Source organism: Triturus cristatus, chromosome 10 (assembly GCF_964204655.1).
Source record: "Triturus cristatus chromosome 10, aTriCri1.1, whole genome shotgun sequence".
In the NCBI taxonomy this organism is placed as follows: Eukaryota; Metazoa; Chordata; class Amphibia; order Caudata; family Salamandridae; genus Triturus; species Triturus cristatus.
Genome location: NC_140593.1, coordinates 507,983,963 through 508,001,020, shown reverse-complemented (window position 1 = coordinate 508,001,020; position 17,058 = coordinate 507,983,963).

The following is a 17,058-nucleotide window of genomic DNA, read 5'->3' as shown; positions in this document are numbered from 1 at the left end:
ATGAAACAATTATGATATACGTTTTTTGGTCTTCATAAATTATAGTATACTAATTGTCACATTAATGCTGTCCTCTTTAAAGAACTAAATAAATTTTTTAAAAAACAAACAAATCTGGTGTTAAAGATTCGCGATCACCGTTATTCGTTATACGATAAGGTTCAAAGTACATAATCTATTTCAAAATGCAGTTAGACACTAAGGAGTGATTGAATGGGTGTTACCTTATCATAACAAGTCAGATAGATGTAGCAAATCGTTTTGAAAGCGAGTTCTGATTCCATCCACCCACAGTCAGGATTTCTCAGTTAATGATTAAGTTGCTGGAAGATAGACATTTAAAATTGCTTTGTTTGCATCTATCTAATGAATACTTGCGAGTTAAACTTGCAAGGGAATAATATTGATATTGAGTTTATTTTGAGGTAATTGATTGCTTCATTTTTTTCACTCTCTCGAGTTATGATGACTGAACACTTATACATATGATAAATTCACTGTGTATAAACTCTAGACACGAATAATTGGAATAAATCCCATCTACGATTATATTCTGAATTTAGATAAATTAATTGTAGATTACACAACTACGTTGCTTCTTAAAAAAGAATCCCTTGACGGCACTCTGCTACCAGATTATTTGAATTCACCCAAGCCTTCAAGGGTTTATTGGGTTATCCACTTTATATACTAATCTTTGAGCGCAGACATTTGTCTGTTGTGGATCACTTCCAAGTGATTTGTGTTTGTTTGTTTCTCTGTAATAACTTATTCACTGAGTAAACATACCTATGTCTGAAGCAGAGACATTATCATACTCTGATGAATACATTCTGAAAATTGCAGGAGGCCCTTCATTGTTGGGCAATAGGGGTCCGGTGACCTCACTTCCCTATGAATCAGATCTTAACCAACTTGAGCGCCTAAAAAAGAAGCTGGTACGAACAGAGCTTCACGCCAAATTTTTGACAGATTGCCTCAATGCGAATATTATCCCGACTGGCTTACAAATTCGCAATATTCCAATTATTTTTACTGATGACGAGGATTTCAAAGTAGGGTTTAGTTTTTCAGCCAATAAGTGCTCTCGCACTTGGATGGTGTTGAGCATAGAAACTGCCCTCAAACAACTCAAGATCCTAACAAAAGAAATAGAGACCTTAGAAAAAAAGATACTAGGAGATACAGCCATTACAAACGGTAAATTTCTTTTAGAGAAAGTACAACAAACGATAAAAGAATTTGAGGAATTTAATGCTCATAAAAAGACTGAAAAACTCCAAAACGACATCAAGAGATATAATAAAGAAAAAACATATCCCTATTTGCAGAAAGACTTCTATAGCCCTCAAAACTCTGCACAAACAACAAAGAAAAGAGTTACCTTTTCAGACACAAACTCTGACACAGGCAGTGATCAATCAGCTGATACACCATATCGGCAATACGATCAGCAACCATCAACCTCTAGACAGAGTTTTTTAGGTCAGGACCGTCGAGGTACAGGTCCTCCACGGAGACAACGACCCTCCAAACGAGGATGGTATCGCAACCAATACACCCCGGGCTTCCGCCAGACTCGCAACCAATACTACGAATGGTAGAACCCAATCAGACAATACCGATTTTCAATCTGTCTGCACATATTCTATCAGAACAAGAGATTGAAGTTCTTTCAGCAGGTCTTAGTTTCGTTCCCACTTATAAAAACGACCTATTTCAAACCAAACTAGAAATCTACAAATTCTTCCGTACTGTGAGATTAAAACATTTTTGCACAAACAACGATATGAGACCAGACAATGGAGTTACTGGTCTAAGAAATAGATCAACTTTTTATCCAACAAACTCCATGATTAAAAAAGAAATTGTAACCTTTGAGAATGCCATACTCATAGAGATCGAAAATCTCTTCAGTCAAAGAATTCAATACAAATCAAATTTCTCAAAGGAGAAACAATCAGCACTTAAAAATCTACAATCACTCCAGAATGTCCTTATAAAACCAGCAGACAAGGGTGGCGGAATAGTCCTTTGGGACAAAGATAAATACAACCAAGAGGCTCTCAAGCAACTCTCAGTTACATCCCATTATAAGAAACTTGGCACTAATCCGACAAACAGACTGGCACAAGAAATATCTAAACTAAGTAAACTGGGTCTTGATGGAGGATGGCTTTCGGATAAGGAAGCAGCTTTCCTCATAAACAAAACCCCTACAGTGCCCGCAATCTACATGCTCCCAAAGGTGCACAAAGACCCCCTTAATCCACCGGGACGCCCAATAGTGTCGGGGTGCAACTCTATTCTGAAACCTTTAGCACAATATGCTGATTATTTCATTAGGCCTTTTGCCATTGATCAACCCTCCTATGTGAGGGACACCATGGCAGTAATCAATATGATTGAGAATTATGAATTTGACCCCATTAATGAATATCTAGTTTCTATGGACATAGAAAGTCTGTATACGAACATTCCACAACAAGAAGTTCTACAGATCTTACACAGGTTATTAGACACCAGACCAAGACCCCATCGGGTACCAACTGAGTTTATCTTAGAATGTGTGCGTATTTCTCTTTGTGAGAATTTCTTCCTCTTCCAAAACACGTTTTACCAACAACAAAAAGGAGTAGCTATGGGTGCAGTTTATGCCCCCGATATAGCGAACATTTATGTATCTAATTTCGAAAATGAGTTCATCCAGAATCCATCTAACCCATTTTTGACAAATATCAAAAAATGGCTCCGTTATATAGATGACGTGTTGTTGATTTGGCGAGGCTCACATGAAGAACTTGTAGCATTTCATAATTGGCTAAATCTGAGAAGTCCACATCTGCAATTCACCATTGAGTCCAGCAAATCTGAAATGAACTTTTTAGATATCACCATTAAGAATGATATCACCAATCACTTATACACCACCTTGTATACTAAACCAACCTCAAGGAATACTCTTTTAGAGTACAGAAGTCACCATCCTCAAGCTCTCAAAGATGGCTTGCCATTTGGACAGTTTTTACGACTACGTAGGAACTGTACATTTAAAGAGGACTATTTTGCAGAGGCAAAAAAACTTAAAGAAAAACTAAAGGCAAGAGGATATCCATCAAAACTCTTAAAAAAATCCATGAAACGTGCATGGTACAATGAGAGGGAGACACTACTAACCGTAAAAAACCGCCCGGAACAACCACAATTAGTTTGTGTCTCTACATTTGGAACCCATGCAAACGCTATCAAAAAGATAATATGTAAACACTGGAATCTTCTCAAAAACCTCCCTGAATTTTCCTCTAAACCCCTTTTCTCATTTAAAAGGGGAACTAACTTGAAAGACAGACTTGTAAGGGCTTATGAGGATAATTCCAAAGATATGGTTGACAATATGAGACAACTTATGCCAGTGGTTGGACACTATAAATGCAATATGTGTTCAGCATGCAACACCACACAAACCACTAAGAACTGTACGATCAATAATGTTACTATCTCAATCAAAACTTTTTCCAACTGCAATACACAAAATGTGATATATTGCATACAGTGCCCTTGTAATCTACATTACATCGGTAAAACGACTCAACCTGTCAAGAAAAGAATTCTGCAGCACCAATCACGTATTAGATGTGGTATTGAGAATGCCCCATTAGTTGAACACTATCAAAGATTTCGTCATTGTGAGAAAGAAATGAAATGGTGGGTACTAGATGTAATCAAACCCTCTAAAAGACAAAACAATGTAGACCAGGTACTAACTATAAAAGAGGGCAGACTCATCTGCATGACTGATTCGATCAATCATGGTCTGAACACTGCTACTGAATGGCATACTCTAGCATGTCTGTAACATCTAATTGGTAAAAGTTAGATACATGATTGTGTTTATATTCTGCAATTCTTTTCCATTGTGTTGATTGTAACATATGCTTTTATCAAAATCTGATATCTTTATAGCAACCATTGATTTATTGAGAGATGTCGTGCATAGACAATTGCTGACTTACTGTATCAGTATGAATCACGAATTTTGAAGAAGACATTGATGTTTATTAATCACTCCTTTTAAATATATTGGATGTCGTCATATGTTTGAATCCATTCTATATCTAACTATGCAATGTTGATCTTTATTATTGAGATTCATTGAACTCTATCTTTAGAATGATGGGTACATTACCAACCTCTAAGCTATGTCTCTAACATATGGTTTAAACTGTATATGCATAAATGAAATGTGATATTTCAATGTATAGGACACACTGTATATGTAAATATGGAATATGATCTTTCAATGTATAGGACACTATGTCCTTATTTAACCACCAATGATATTCGTGAATTGCAGATTGCATTTTTTGTACACAGATGAATTTTTCTCTAGAAATATTAATTACCGAGTCTAAATCTTAAAACCCTTTCTCTCTCTTCCACTATGACACTGGGTCACTTATAGCTATAAATTAGAGGCATTCGCTAAATACCCCCTCTAATTGTGATTTGACTACAAAGCGATACCAGTAAAAATCATATGTCTCTCCATTGGCAGCAATCACCCGAATATATCCTGCCTAAATATCCATACGTGCGTCTTTTACAGTCGTCCCAAAGTGCACCAATTTCGAGATTTAATTATAGTGCAATATATGTTCTAACATGGTTTGGTACATATTTTTACTAAGATTGTTGTCTTTTTTGAAATAAAACACCAAAGATACTTTGTGAGATTAAGTTAAAACTCAAAACTTAATATTTCTGCTAATTTATCATAAATTTGGCCCAAATATCGCTTAATTATACATTTATATTACTGTGATCGCCTGACCGAAATACACACTTCCTTAATAATGGCCGCCACAATAAGGTTAATATCCCAAACCAAGATGGCCACCAAATTCGGCACATCTTAGTACTAGAATGATTATTTAGTAAAAATTTCTTTTTCATTAGTCTAAAGATTAAGAATGCACCTTTTCAATTTAGCTTACATCTTAAAGATATATTTGATGATATGAGAAGATATCCTTTATTGAACATTACTGATTATAACGAAGCTCTAACCATTCAAACATGGCGGCTATACAACAACAGTTTAGACTTCGATCTAAGACGCAGTCCGTTTTTTGTAGCTCTTCCATGAGCTCAAATAGGACTGAGTTGGTGCTACTCGGTACTGCCAGTTTTCACTACTTGCCCGGACGACGCCAAACAAATGCCAGGTATGCTTTCACGAAATAGAGGGTTAAATATGCGAACACGAGTCGCTTTTTAAGACTCTGAACCTGTGCTATCTCTTTCCCACAGTATCAGTTTGAAAAAGAGATAACTAGCGTGAGGCTTAACTCCCTTGGCACTTTACTTCTCGAACTTCGAGCTATCTGCCAGTTCGGACTTTATGGTGAACAAAAATAAGGTAAACTTATTCCCTTGCAAGTTTAACTCGCAAGTATTCATTAGATAGATGCAAACAAAGCAATTTTAAATGTCTATCTTCCAGCAACTTAATCATTAACTGAGAAATCCTGACTGTGGGTGGATGGAATCAGAACTCGCTTTCAAAACGATTTGCTACATCTATCTGACTTGTTATGATAAGGTAACACCCATTCAATCACTCCTTAGTGTCTAACTGCATTTTGAAATAGATTATGTACTTTGAACCTTATCGTATAACGAATAACGGTGATCGCGAATCTTTAACACCAGATTTGTTTGTTTTTTAAAAAATTTATTTAGTTCTTTAAAGAGGACAGCATTAATGTGACAATTAGTATACTATAATTTATGAAGACCAAAAAACGTATATCATAATTGTTTCATGTTGAATGGCCTCCCTTTACACAAATTAAGACAATAGGTCTATACTTTGGGTTTGTTATTAATTTGTGAATATGAACATCTTCCTAAATTAAAACTTGGCGAGAAAAATGGACATAATTGTATCGATATGTTTAATTAATTTTTTTCAAAATTTCTTTTTGATGGCATAGGTGTGTGTTTTATATATATTAAAACGGTATATATCTTTATTTTTAGGGGTCATCTTTTAAAACCTTGTAGTCCTGAGGATGGTCTTGTAAAATGACAACAAAAGACCGAAACGTCGACTGATTCACTTTTTTCCACAACGATTGAATACTGTGTTGAAAAAGTGTTTGATTTATTGTTAAAGTGAAGGAACCATTGAATGTACTATTGCCTTCCATTATAAGTACAACTGCTGTTATTTTTAAGTACCCTGAATATCGTTCATTGATATAAAATTCATTTCTCTTTTACACACCTTTGCTTCGTTTGATTACTTTGATATTGAGTTTATTTTGAGGTAATTGATTGCTTCATTTTTTTCACTCTCTCGAGTTATGATGACTGAACACTTATACATATGATAAATTCACTGTGTATAAACTCTAGACACGAATAATTGGAATAAATCCCATCTACGATTATATTCTGAATTTAGATAAATTAATTGTAGATTACACAACTACGTTGCTTCTTAAAAAAGAATCCCTTGACGGCACTCTGCTACCAGATTATTTGAATTCACCCAAGCCTTCAAGGGTTTATTGGGTTATCCACTTTATATACTAATCAATATACATGATAGCACCTCATTAAAAAGCATTGCAGTTAATAGAAGGTTTTAAGACTTTAGTTACATTATAAATCATTTGTTGATGGTACCATACTCATTTTAGGAATTGTGGTATGTTCTAAGGTGATTTTACCATGTGAAAAAGCCTTCTGCTGGGATATCATGAATCATGTTTGAGAGAAAACTATTTTCACATGCTTTTCCCACAGAGGTTTGGAAGGTGATCTATAAGTTAAACTGAGAGCATATTTTCTGTAAATTCACATTATCTTTCTCAGTCATGTGAGAATGAAGTCTGACATTCTCAGTAAAACATGTACATCCAACAAGGGCAGAGACTGTCAGTTGATTCCTTTGTGTTCTACTGCAGCTTCCCAGAGTGTTCCAAAGAACAACTAGAGCGCTAACAGTCTTACTTATGACAAAGGTATGGCACACCTGAAGCCATCTTGATTGGAATAAAGTGGTAACATTTAAAACATTTAATTTAAAAAGGAACAAAATGAGAGGGTTCATTTTGCCATAGAATGTATTATTAGTGCTGCAGAAAGAAAAATTAGGGCACATTTTGAGTGACTTCTCAAATCCTCTTCTATTTTATTAAAGAATTCTGACATGCAGACTGAAACATGCACTTTCAATACCAGCAGCAGACTTCCCTGGTGAGCAGTAGCTTTACTACAGTGATCTAATGAGCAACTAGAGTGCTAACATTCTGAATGTATGGCAAATGTGTGACACATCTGAATGCCTTCTTCATTGAATCAAAGTAAAAAACTGACAGTATGCCTACTGAGGAGACTGCAGTAAATGAGGAAATTAGGAAACTTCATAACAAGTCTCCCAAGATGGCCACCAGAGACAAAAGAGCCCAAATGTAGCACAAATATCACCGAGTTGTAGCCCAAGTATAGCCCAATGACAGAAATCCCAGAGTGTTTTAAAGAACAACTAGAGCGCTAACAGTCTTACTTATGACAAAGGTATGGCACACCTGAAGCCATCTTGATTGGAATAAAGTGGTAACATTTAAAACATTTAATTTGCAAAGGAACAAAATGAGGGGGTTCATTTTGCCATAGAAATTATGATTAGTGCTGCAGAAAGAAAACTTAGGGCACATTTTGACTTCTCAAATCCTCTTCTATTTCATTAAAAAGTTCTGACATGCAGACTGAAACATGCACTTTGAATACCAGCAGCAGACTTCCCTGGTGAGCAGTAGCTTTACTACAGTGATCTAATGAGGAACTAGAGTGCTACCATTCAGAATTTTTGGCAAATGTGTCACTTCTGAATGCCTTCTTGATGGAACCAAAGTAAACAAGCATTGAAAATGCAATCGGTCTCGCCCTCGTTTAAGTTAAAGCAATTCTGTTTGTAATTAGGTGGCTTTTTAGCTTTGCTTTTATTAGTGTTTTTCAAAATGTCATGTACATAACATGCATATATGTATATGTATGCATGCATTTATATTTGTATTTATATAGATATGCAGATTATATATATGTTTATATATGTATGTATATATATATATATATACACATACATATATATAAATGCATATGCATATATGTGCATATGTGTGCGTGTAGAGAGAGGTAGAGAGAGGTAGAGAGGTAGAGGTGTAGAGGTAGAGACGTAGAGCTAGAGAGGTAGAGAGTAGTAGAGAGAGAGGTAGAGAAAGGTAGAGAGGTAGAGAGTAGAGGATGAGTAATAGAGAGTAGAGAGTAGAGAGAGAGTAGTAGAGAGAGTAGCAGAGAGTGAGTAGGAGGGAGTAGTAGAGTGAGTAGTAGAGAGTGAGAAGTAGAGAGTAGTAGAGAGTAGTAGAGAGTGAGTAGTAGAGAGTGAGTAGTAGAGAGTGAGTAGTAGAGAGTAGTAGAGAGTGAGTATTAGAGAGTGAGTAGTAGAGAGTAGTAGAGAGTGAGTAGTGGAGACTGAGTAGCAGAGAGAGAGTTGTAGAGAATGAGTAGTAGAGAATGAGTAGTAGAGTGAGTAGTAGAGAGTAGTAGAGTGAGTAGTAGAGAGTGAGTAGTAGAGAGTGAGTATTAGAGAGTGAGTAGTAGAGAGTAGTAGAGAGTGAGTAGTAGAGTGAGTAGTAGAAAGTAGTAGAGAGTAGTAGAGAGTGAGTAGTAGAGAGTGAGTAGTAGAGAGTAGTATAGAGTGAGTAGCAGAGTGAGTAGTAGAGAGTAGTAGAGAGAGAGTAGTAGAGAGTGAGTAGTAGAGAGTAGTAGAGTGAGTAGTAGAGAGTGGTAGAGAGAGTAGTAGAGAGTGAGTAGTAGAGAGTAGTAGAGAGTGAGTAGTAGAGAGAAATAGAGAGTGAGTAGTAGAGAGTGCGTAGTAGAGAGAGAGTAGTAGAGAGTAGTAGAGTAGAAGAGCATGAGTAGTAGAGAGTAGTGGAGTAGTAGAGAGTGAGTAGTAGAGAGTAGTAGAGAGTGAGTATTAGAGTGAGTACTAGAGAGTAGTAGAGAGTGAGAAGCAGAGAGCAAGTAGTAGAGAGTGTGTAGTAGAGAGTGAGTAGTAGAGAGTGAGTAGTAGAGAGAGTAGTAGAGAGTGAGAAGTAGAGAGAGTAGTAGAGTAGTAGAGAGTGAGTAGTAGAGTGAGTAGTAGAGAGTACTTGAGAGCGAGTAGTAGAGAATCAGTAGTGGAGAGTGAGTAGTAGAGAGTGAGTAGTACAGAGTGAGTAGTAGAGAGTACTACAGAGTGAGTAGTAGAGAGTAGTAGAGTGAGTAGTAGAGAGTGAGTAGTAGAGAGAGAGGAGTAGAGAGTGAGTAGTAGAGAGTGAGTGGTAGAGAGTAGGAGAGAGTAGTAGAGTGAGTAGTAGAGAATAGTAGAGAGTGAGTAGTAGAGCGAGTAGTAGAGAGTAGTAGAGCAGTAGAGAGTGAGTAGTAGAGAGTAGTAGAGAGCGAGTAGTAGAGAGTGAGTAGTGGAGAGTGAGTAGTAGAGAGCGAGTAGTAGAGAGTGAGTAGTAGAGAGTGAATAGTAGAGAGTGAGTAGTAGAGAGAGAGTAGTAGAGAGTGAGTAGTAGAGAGTAGTAGAGTGAGTAGTAGAGAGTGAGTAGTAGAGAGCAGTAGAGAGAGAGTCGTAGAGAGTGAGTAGTAGAGAGAGAGTAGTAGAGTAGTAGAGAGTGAGTGCTAGAGAGCAGCAGAGAGTAGTAGAGTGAGTAGTAGAGAGTTGTAGAGAGTGAGTAGTAGAGAGTGTAGTAGAGAGTGAGTAGTAGAGAGTAGTAGCAAGTGAGTAGGAGAGAGTAGTAGAGAGTGAGTAGTAGAGTAGTAGAGAGTGAATAGTAGAGAGTAGTAGAGAGTGAGTAGTAGAGAGTAGTAGAGCATGAGTAGTAGAGTGTGAGTAGTAGAGAGTGAGTAGTAGAGAGAGAGTAGTAGAGTAGTAGAGAGTGAGTGCTAGAGAGCAGCAGAGAGTAGTAGAGTGAGTAGTAGAGAGTAGTAGAGAGTGAGTAGTAGAGAGTGTAGTAGAGAGTGAGTAGTAGAGAGTAGTAGCAAGTGAGTAGGAGAGAGTAGTAGAGAGTGAGTAGTAGAGTAGTAGAGAGTGAATAGTAGAGAGTAGTAGAGAGTGAGTAGTAGAGAGTAGTAGAGCATGAGTAGTAGAGTGTGAGTAGTAGAGAGTGAGTAGTAGAGAGTGAGTAGTAGAGAGTAGTAGCGAGTGAGTAGTAGAGAGTGAGTAGTAGAGTAGTAGAGAGTGAGTAGTTGAGAGTGAGTAGTAGAGAGTAGTAGAGTAGTAGAGAGTAGTAGAGTAGTAGAGAGTGAGTAGTAGAGAGTAGTAGAGAGTGAGTAGTAGAGAGTGAGTAGTAGAGAGAGAGTAGTAGAGAGTAGTAGAGAGTCAGTAGTAGAGTAGTAGAGAGTAGTCAGTCAGTGTCAGTCAGTGTCAGTCAATGTCAGTCAGTCAATATCCGTCAGTCTGTCAGTGTCAGTCAATCAGTGTCAGTCAGTGTCAGTCAGTCAGTGTCAATCAGTGTCAGTCAGTCAGTGTCAGTCAGTCAGTGTCAGTCAGTCAGTCAGTGTCATTCAGTCAGTGTCAGATAGAGCAGCTCTGCTGACCTGGTTCTCTGGCTCTAAAGCAGCTCTGCTGACCTGGTTCTCTCTCTCTAAAGCAGCTCTGCTGACCTGGTTTCTATGGCTCTACAGCAGGTCTGCTGACCTGGTTCTCTGGCTCTAGAGCAGCTCTGCTGACCTAGTTCTTATGCTACAGAGCAGCTCTGCTGATCTAGTTCTCTGGCTCTACAACAGCTCTGCAGACCTGGTTCTCTGGCTCTAAATCAGCTCCGTTGACCCAGTTCTATGGCTCTGAAGCAGTTCTGCTGACATGGTTCTCTCCCTCTAAAGCAGCTCTACTGACCTGGTTTCTCTGGCTCTGCAGCAGCTCTGCTGACCTGGTTCTCTGGCTCTAGAGCAGCTCTGTTGACCTGGTTCTTAGGCTCTAGAGCAGCTCTACTGACCTGGTTCTCTGGCTCTAAAGCAGCTCTGCTGACCTGGTTCTATGGCTCTAAAGCAGCTCTGCTGATTTGGTTCTCTGGCTCTAGGGTAGCTCTGCTGACCTGGTTCTCTGGCTCTAAAGCAGCTCTGCTAACTTGGTTCTCGGGCTCTAAAGCAGCTCTGCTGGCCTGGTTCTCTGGCTCTAAAGCAGCTCTGCTGACCTGGTTCTCTCCCTCTAAAGCAGCTCTGCTGACCTGGTTTCTCTGGCTCTATAGCAGCTCTGCTGACCTGGTTCTCTGACTCTAGAGCAGCTCTGCTGACCTAGTTCTTAGGCTCTAGAGCAGCTCTGCTGACCTGGTTCTCTGGCTCTACAGCAGCTCTGCTGACCTGGTTTTCTGCACTCACGACGCACGCACCCGACTTCGCGAAAATATATTTAAAAATAATATAAGTTTCTTATAAGTACAAATATATTATTTTGATGAATATCTTACATAATCTCTTGCCTTAATATGTGTATTAAAGACACATACATATCATTTTGGAACATACATTTTTTTTGCGGGAGTCGCGCACCCAGCGCCCCCCAGCACGTATATGATGTCACGCGGGACCCGCAAGCGCGCAAACATCTCGTACCGTAATGCGCATGTGTCGCGAATGCACGGGAACAGGAGTCGCAGACTGGTCGCATACCAATCGCGCATATCACGTGATATTAAATGTATATGATGTAACTGAAAAACACGCAGCCGTCGCACACCATACGCGGATCCTTCATGACTTTTCTAAAATGGCGGCTAGAATGCGTACACTTTGAGAGCGCAACTGCGAAAAAAATTGGAATTTGTTTTTTAAAGAAAATGATATAAATATATTAAAATAAAAAATGAAAACAAGAAAATTAATCAATATTTCAGTTTTAATTAAAAAATGTTTTTTTGCAATTTTCAGAAAAATATATAATGTTATTTAATGAATAACATATTTATAAATAAACAGTTAAAAAAACTAGAAAATCAGTACAAAAAAATAGATTTAACTACTATCACACTTAAAAGTTAGCATTTACAAAACCTTTGAAATTCACTGAAAAAAACATAGGTTTCAGAGATGTTATAGTTAGAAATTAGCATTTAAAAAACCTTAGAAATTCACAGAAAAAACCATAGGTTTCAGGGGTGTTATAGTTAGCTGCCCATTTCACTCGTACAAAACCATAGAAATTCCTCCGTTATAGTTAGTTCTGCTAACTATAACTCACGCGCTCGCAATGCACTGCTGATGATGTCACATATTGCATCATTCATGACATGGTCAGTGACATCACTGATGACATCACTGATGACATCTCAAATGACATCACTGATGACATCATCCACTTGACAATCCGATACACCACATCATACACTAGTATAACCTTTCATCACTCACTGTAAAATACAGAGTACCATATTTGAAACCATTGACACACCAATACCAGTTACTACATACCCACTCACTGATTCCTAAGTCTACACACACAACTACCCATTCAACAACAGAATCATCTATACATGCAGTCATTAATTAATAGAACACTATCAAATGCACTTATACACATATATAGACATTGACACATCAGCAGTCATCTTAGTCGGTTATGCAGTCATCCTACTCACTCATGAAAAAAATGTATTGCACTTAAATTTACTCACTTACACAATTATCCAACGACACCTCATTTATTCAAACACATAGTAACTCATCGTTAATATGCTAAAAAAGTACCATTACAATTATACACTCATTCATATATTTACTCTCACAATCACTGACTCTTACACAAACTTATTTATATACACCAACTCTCACATACAATGCCTTTTTTTTTTACTTTGCTGAAGATGTACAACTAAAACATATATTCGCTCACCAACTCACAAATAAATACACTCAGTCACCCAAACAACTGTTTCCACATGCACTCCTAAACCCATACACCTAGTCAATCAACCATTCACACATCTATGCATAGAGTTACACACACCCCATCCAACCACACACAAACTCAGTGTCCCATACAAATACTCACCCAACTAATCAATAACTAATATACACACTCATGTAGTTAGTGACCAACTGAGGCAGCATGTTATACAGCAACAGAGACAATGCTGCACACATTCACATAGTTTAGTTACTAATCCATGTATTAAGTGAGACACTTTTAATTACTCACTTAAAAAGACAGTCAGACAGCTACTAAATCCTCCATCCAGACAGTTATATATCCACTCAATCTTCAATACAGATTGGTATATATACAATACATATTTAAATTTCAAACTAAACCATATTCAGTGGATGATGTCATCAGTGATGTCATCAGTGATGTCACTGACCATGTCATGACTGATGCAATATGTGACATCATCAGCAGTGCATTGCGGGCGCGTGAGTTATAGTTAGCAGAACTAACTATAACGGAGGAATTTCTATGGTTTTGTACGAGTGAAATGGGCAGCTAACTATAACACCCCTGAAACCTATGGTTTTTTCTGTGAATATATATATATATATATATATATATATACATATATTCATCCAAACTCCTGCTCCACACTGGAAGAAGGCACGTACTCAGGACTGCAGGTATAAGGCTTCTTTATTACCCTGGGTCACCCTCGACCCCACGACTGGAGAGACGCATTTCGGCTGTCAAGCAGCCTTTCCCAATCTGGCTAGCGCCATGGTAATACAGGTTTTATAGCCCTTCCCACACATAGGCAAACATAGACATAGAAGAACGTTGTTCCATCATGCCTAATCACATTGTAAATACACCACAGCCCTCCAACAGCACCAGAACTTAAATGGCAATAGATATGGCAAATGAAGTATGTCATCACTAAAAGAACATATAAACAGCCGAATGCAACTAAATGAATGATGCTTGCGAGTTACAAGTGAAGCTCATGAAAAAAAAAAAAAAAATTTTGTAGTCTGCCAGAGTTGGGGGTGAAAAAATGTTGAAAAAACCAAAGCATGTTCATATATATATTATTGGAATATGGCGCCAGCCCCCTCAGGGAAAAAATGGCTCCGATAGGATAAAACATAATATACATGCCATATTGAAAACAAGCATTAAAAATGCAATAGGTCTCACCTTTCATTAAGTTAAAGCCATTTGCTTTGCTATACAATACCATTAGCAAATCAAATGGCTTTAACTTAATCAAAGGCGAGACCTATTGCATTTTCAATGCTTGTTTGCAGTGGCCGTTTGCGGCCTCAAAAAATTTCGTACATCTGGCCCACTAGCCACTACTATTACTTATATATAACGTTTAACTAGTACTAATATATAATTAAAGGGAAAATTGGCTTAACGGATCCCTTCCTTCTAAACGTACTCTCCCGAAAATTCACATTGTTTGTGGTAACATGTTTCCTCATTGCACTACAGTGACTTAATACAGGTAGGAGGAGTCTATCTGTATGTTATCCACATATTCTAAATCATAAAATTGGCTTTATACTAATTTTCTATAAGCTGCTTAGAAATATGTGCTTTCAACAAATTATGTGTTGGTTATTGGTATGTTTATTTTCACTGCGCAGGTTCTAAATTTAAGATCTGTCATCTGCGGCGAAAAGATCTCTTTAATTAAAAGAAGAAAGAGAGCCGTGATTTATGCGGCTTCGGAGATGAGGTTGACAGTCTGCCATATATTATGTACGGAATAAAATACCTCCTACCGCGTGTTGAAAAGGATATTGCAGCTGAACGCCTCAGTGACTCGCAAAGTCCCTATAACACGCGATGGGGCTGCTTCACCCATTATGTTGCACAAGATATCTGGTGTAAAATTAAAGTGTTCTCCTATATAGCTCTGTACCAATAGCAGCTGCACTGCACACACACTTGAGTTATTTTCGCTTTCAGACATCCATGACGGAGCATTGCATAAAGGATCGCCTGTTATCATTAGGATATTTCCGTGTTAAAAATGGGTACAACAATTTTTGCAATTAAAACATTGAGCAGAAGCTGTGGCGAGCAGGAGGGCAGCAGGGGCGGTCTTTAACGTGCAGCATCCATCAGAAGGCGGGAGATCCGGGTCTCGGGGTTAACTGTCCCAGATAGGGCATGAATGGGAGCAAACAAAAGCTTTCACATATCTGTAATTGCTCTGCACATCTGCTTTGAGTTACTGGTAAGGGCGCCTCCCCCTTGTCGGATGAGGTAAAGCCACTGCTGCATAAATGACTACCAATGAGAGGAAGGCCTGTTAGAGCGAAGCACACACACGGTTCTCAGCTCACTTCTATATTCTATCCAATCTGTGCCTGGAAAGGAAATGTAATAATTTAGGAGGGTATACAGCCCATATTCTTGATTCTAAGTTCTTTGCTGGTTTTGTTGCAAGATTAAAACAAAATGGCTACCATTTTCATTACCTGTAAAGGCTTACTTTACGTTTTGGTGATCTGTACTTGGGAACCCTAAGTCACGCAGCACAATATTTATTCAAGTTTTTAAGAGCTGATATATCTTTCCAGTTTTTACTCAAGTTTTGATTGAAATATCTTTTTTCACTAACATTCGGGATCCTTTCGTCAGTTTTATGCACATTATACATGAAGGGTTGCCAGACTACTTTAGGGGCGCCTGAACACAGATTGCAAAGGGGATTGAGCAAATTTGTATCTATTGGCGGGTTACATAAATTGTACCTGTGCTGATTTATAACAATATTTCCAAAATACATAGATTACACTGGTGCATTTTTTTATCAACAACATTTCATTTTCATTGACAGACAGGTTTAAAAATAATATTGTGCACCACTCAAGAAGTCCAAATGTTCATGTACATACCAATGCACAATTGCACTAACCCTAGAGCAATCTATGGGTAAGGATCACTTTTGTATAGGCAAGATTGCGTGGATTCTGCTCCGTAACCCATGTGTATGTGCGGTTCAACCATACGTTGTTTAGGGGGTCCTGCCTATAGTGAGGCTGAAGCACAGCCTGGTGTCACTTTAGTGCAATCCAGGGGCTGATTATTTGGGATTCTCCTTGTGAGTGTCAATGAATGTTCCTGACAGAGGCAAATGGAGCCCTTTGAGCCGCGAAAGGGCCAATGGGTACCCCAGGGCTTGGCAGGCCAGCAACAGACGAACTGGAGCCATTGGCGGACAGATTCCCTACTACCTTCCTGTACTCATTAGCTTGAGAGAACAAGATAGGGCTGGCATAGAGCCAAAGAAATACAGACCCTTTAAACTCCAGGTCAGTGGGTGAAGCACAGTGGTTTACTACTGCAGGGCAACCGAGCCAAGTGAATGAGGATAGATTGACCAGCACTGTGCCTTGCATTCTGTGTCTCTGGAGGTCACTTTGGTACATGTAACTAGCTGGAATTCAAATAGATTTCCAAAAATGGGACGTTTTATAACTGCTGGTATAGCGGTTTCAATGAAAACATATAAGTGTATTAACGCAGAGAGGTTCATTACGATTTCGGGCGGAATAACTCCACCAGAGACACCGTCTCGGTCATGTGCCCGACCGACACCCGGTTGGCGGTTCTGACCCCCCCATTAGGATGCATTGTTCGGTCGCATTCCAATAGTTTTCTAAGGGAGCATGCATTCCGGTTGTAAACCGGAAATGCATGTTCCCATAGTAAAATGGGAGGTGCAGTTCATCCCTGCACCCTGTGGCAGGCACCTCGAGGTGCCTGCCACAGGGTGCAGGGATTAACAATGGTGCCCCCTCAGCCTCCAACCTGAGGGCGTGCACCCAAGGGGGCCCTATTCGTGGCCCCGGAAGTCGAGTTCCGGCAACATTTCTGTGTCGGAAAGGCCGGCACGGAAAGGCTGCCAATACCAGACATTGTAATCTCAAGGGCAGAACGAGCTGCCCTTGAGATTACAGGCCACATTCCGACTGGCTGACGGGCTCTCTGAGCCTGTCGGAGGCCAGCTAGAATGACCGGTTGGATTCCTTAACACCCGCCTCCATCAAAATGAG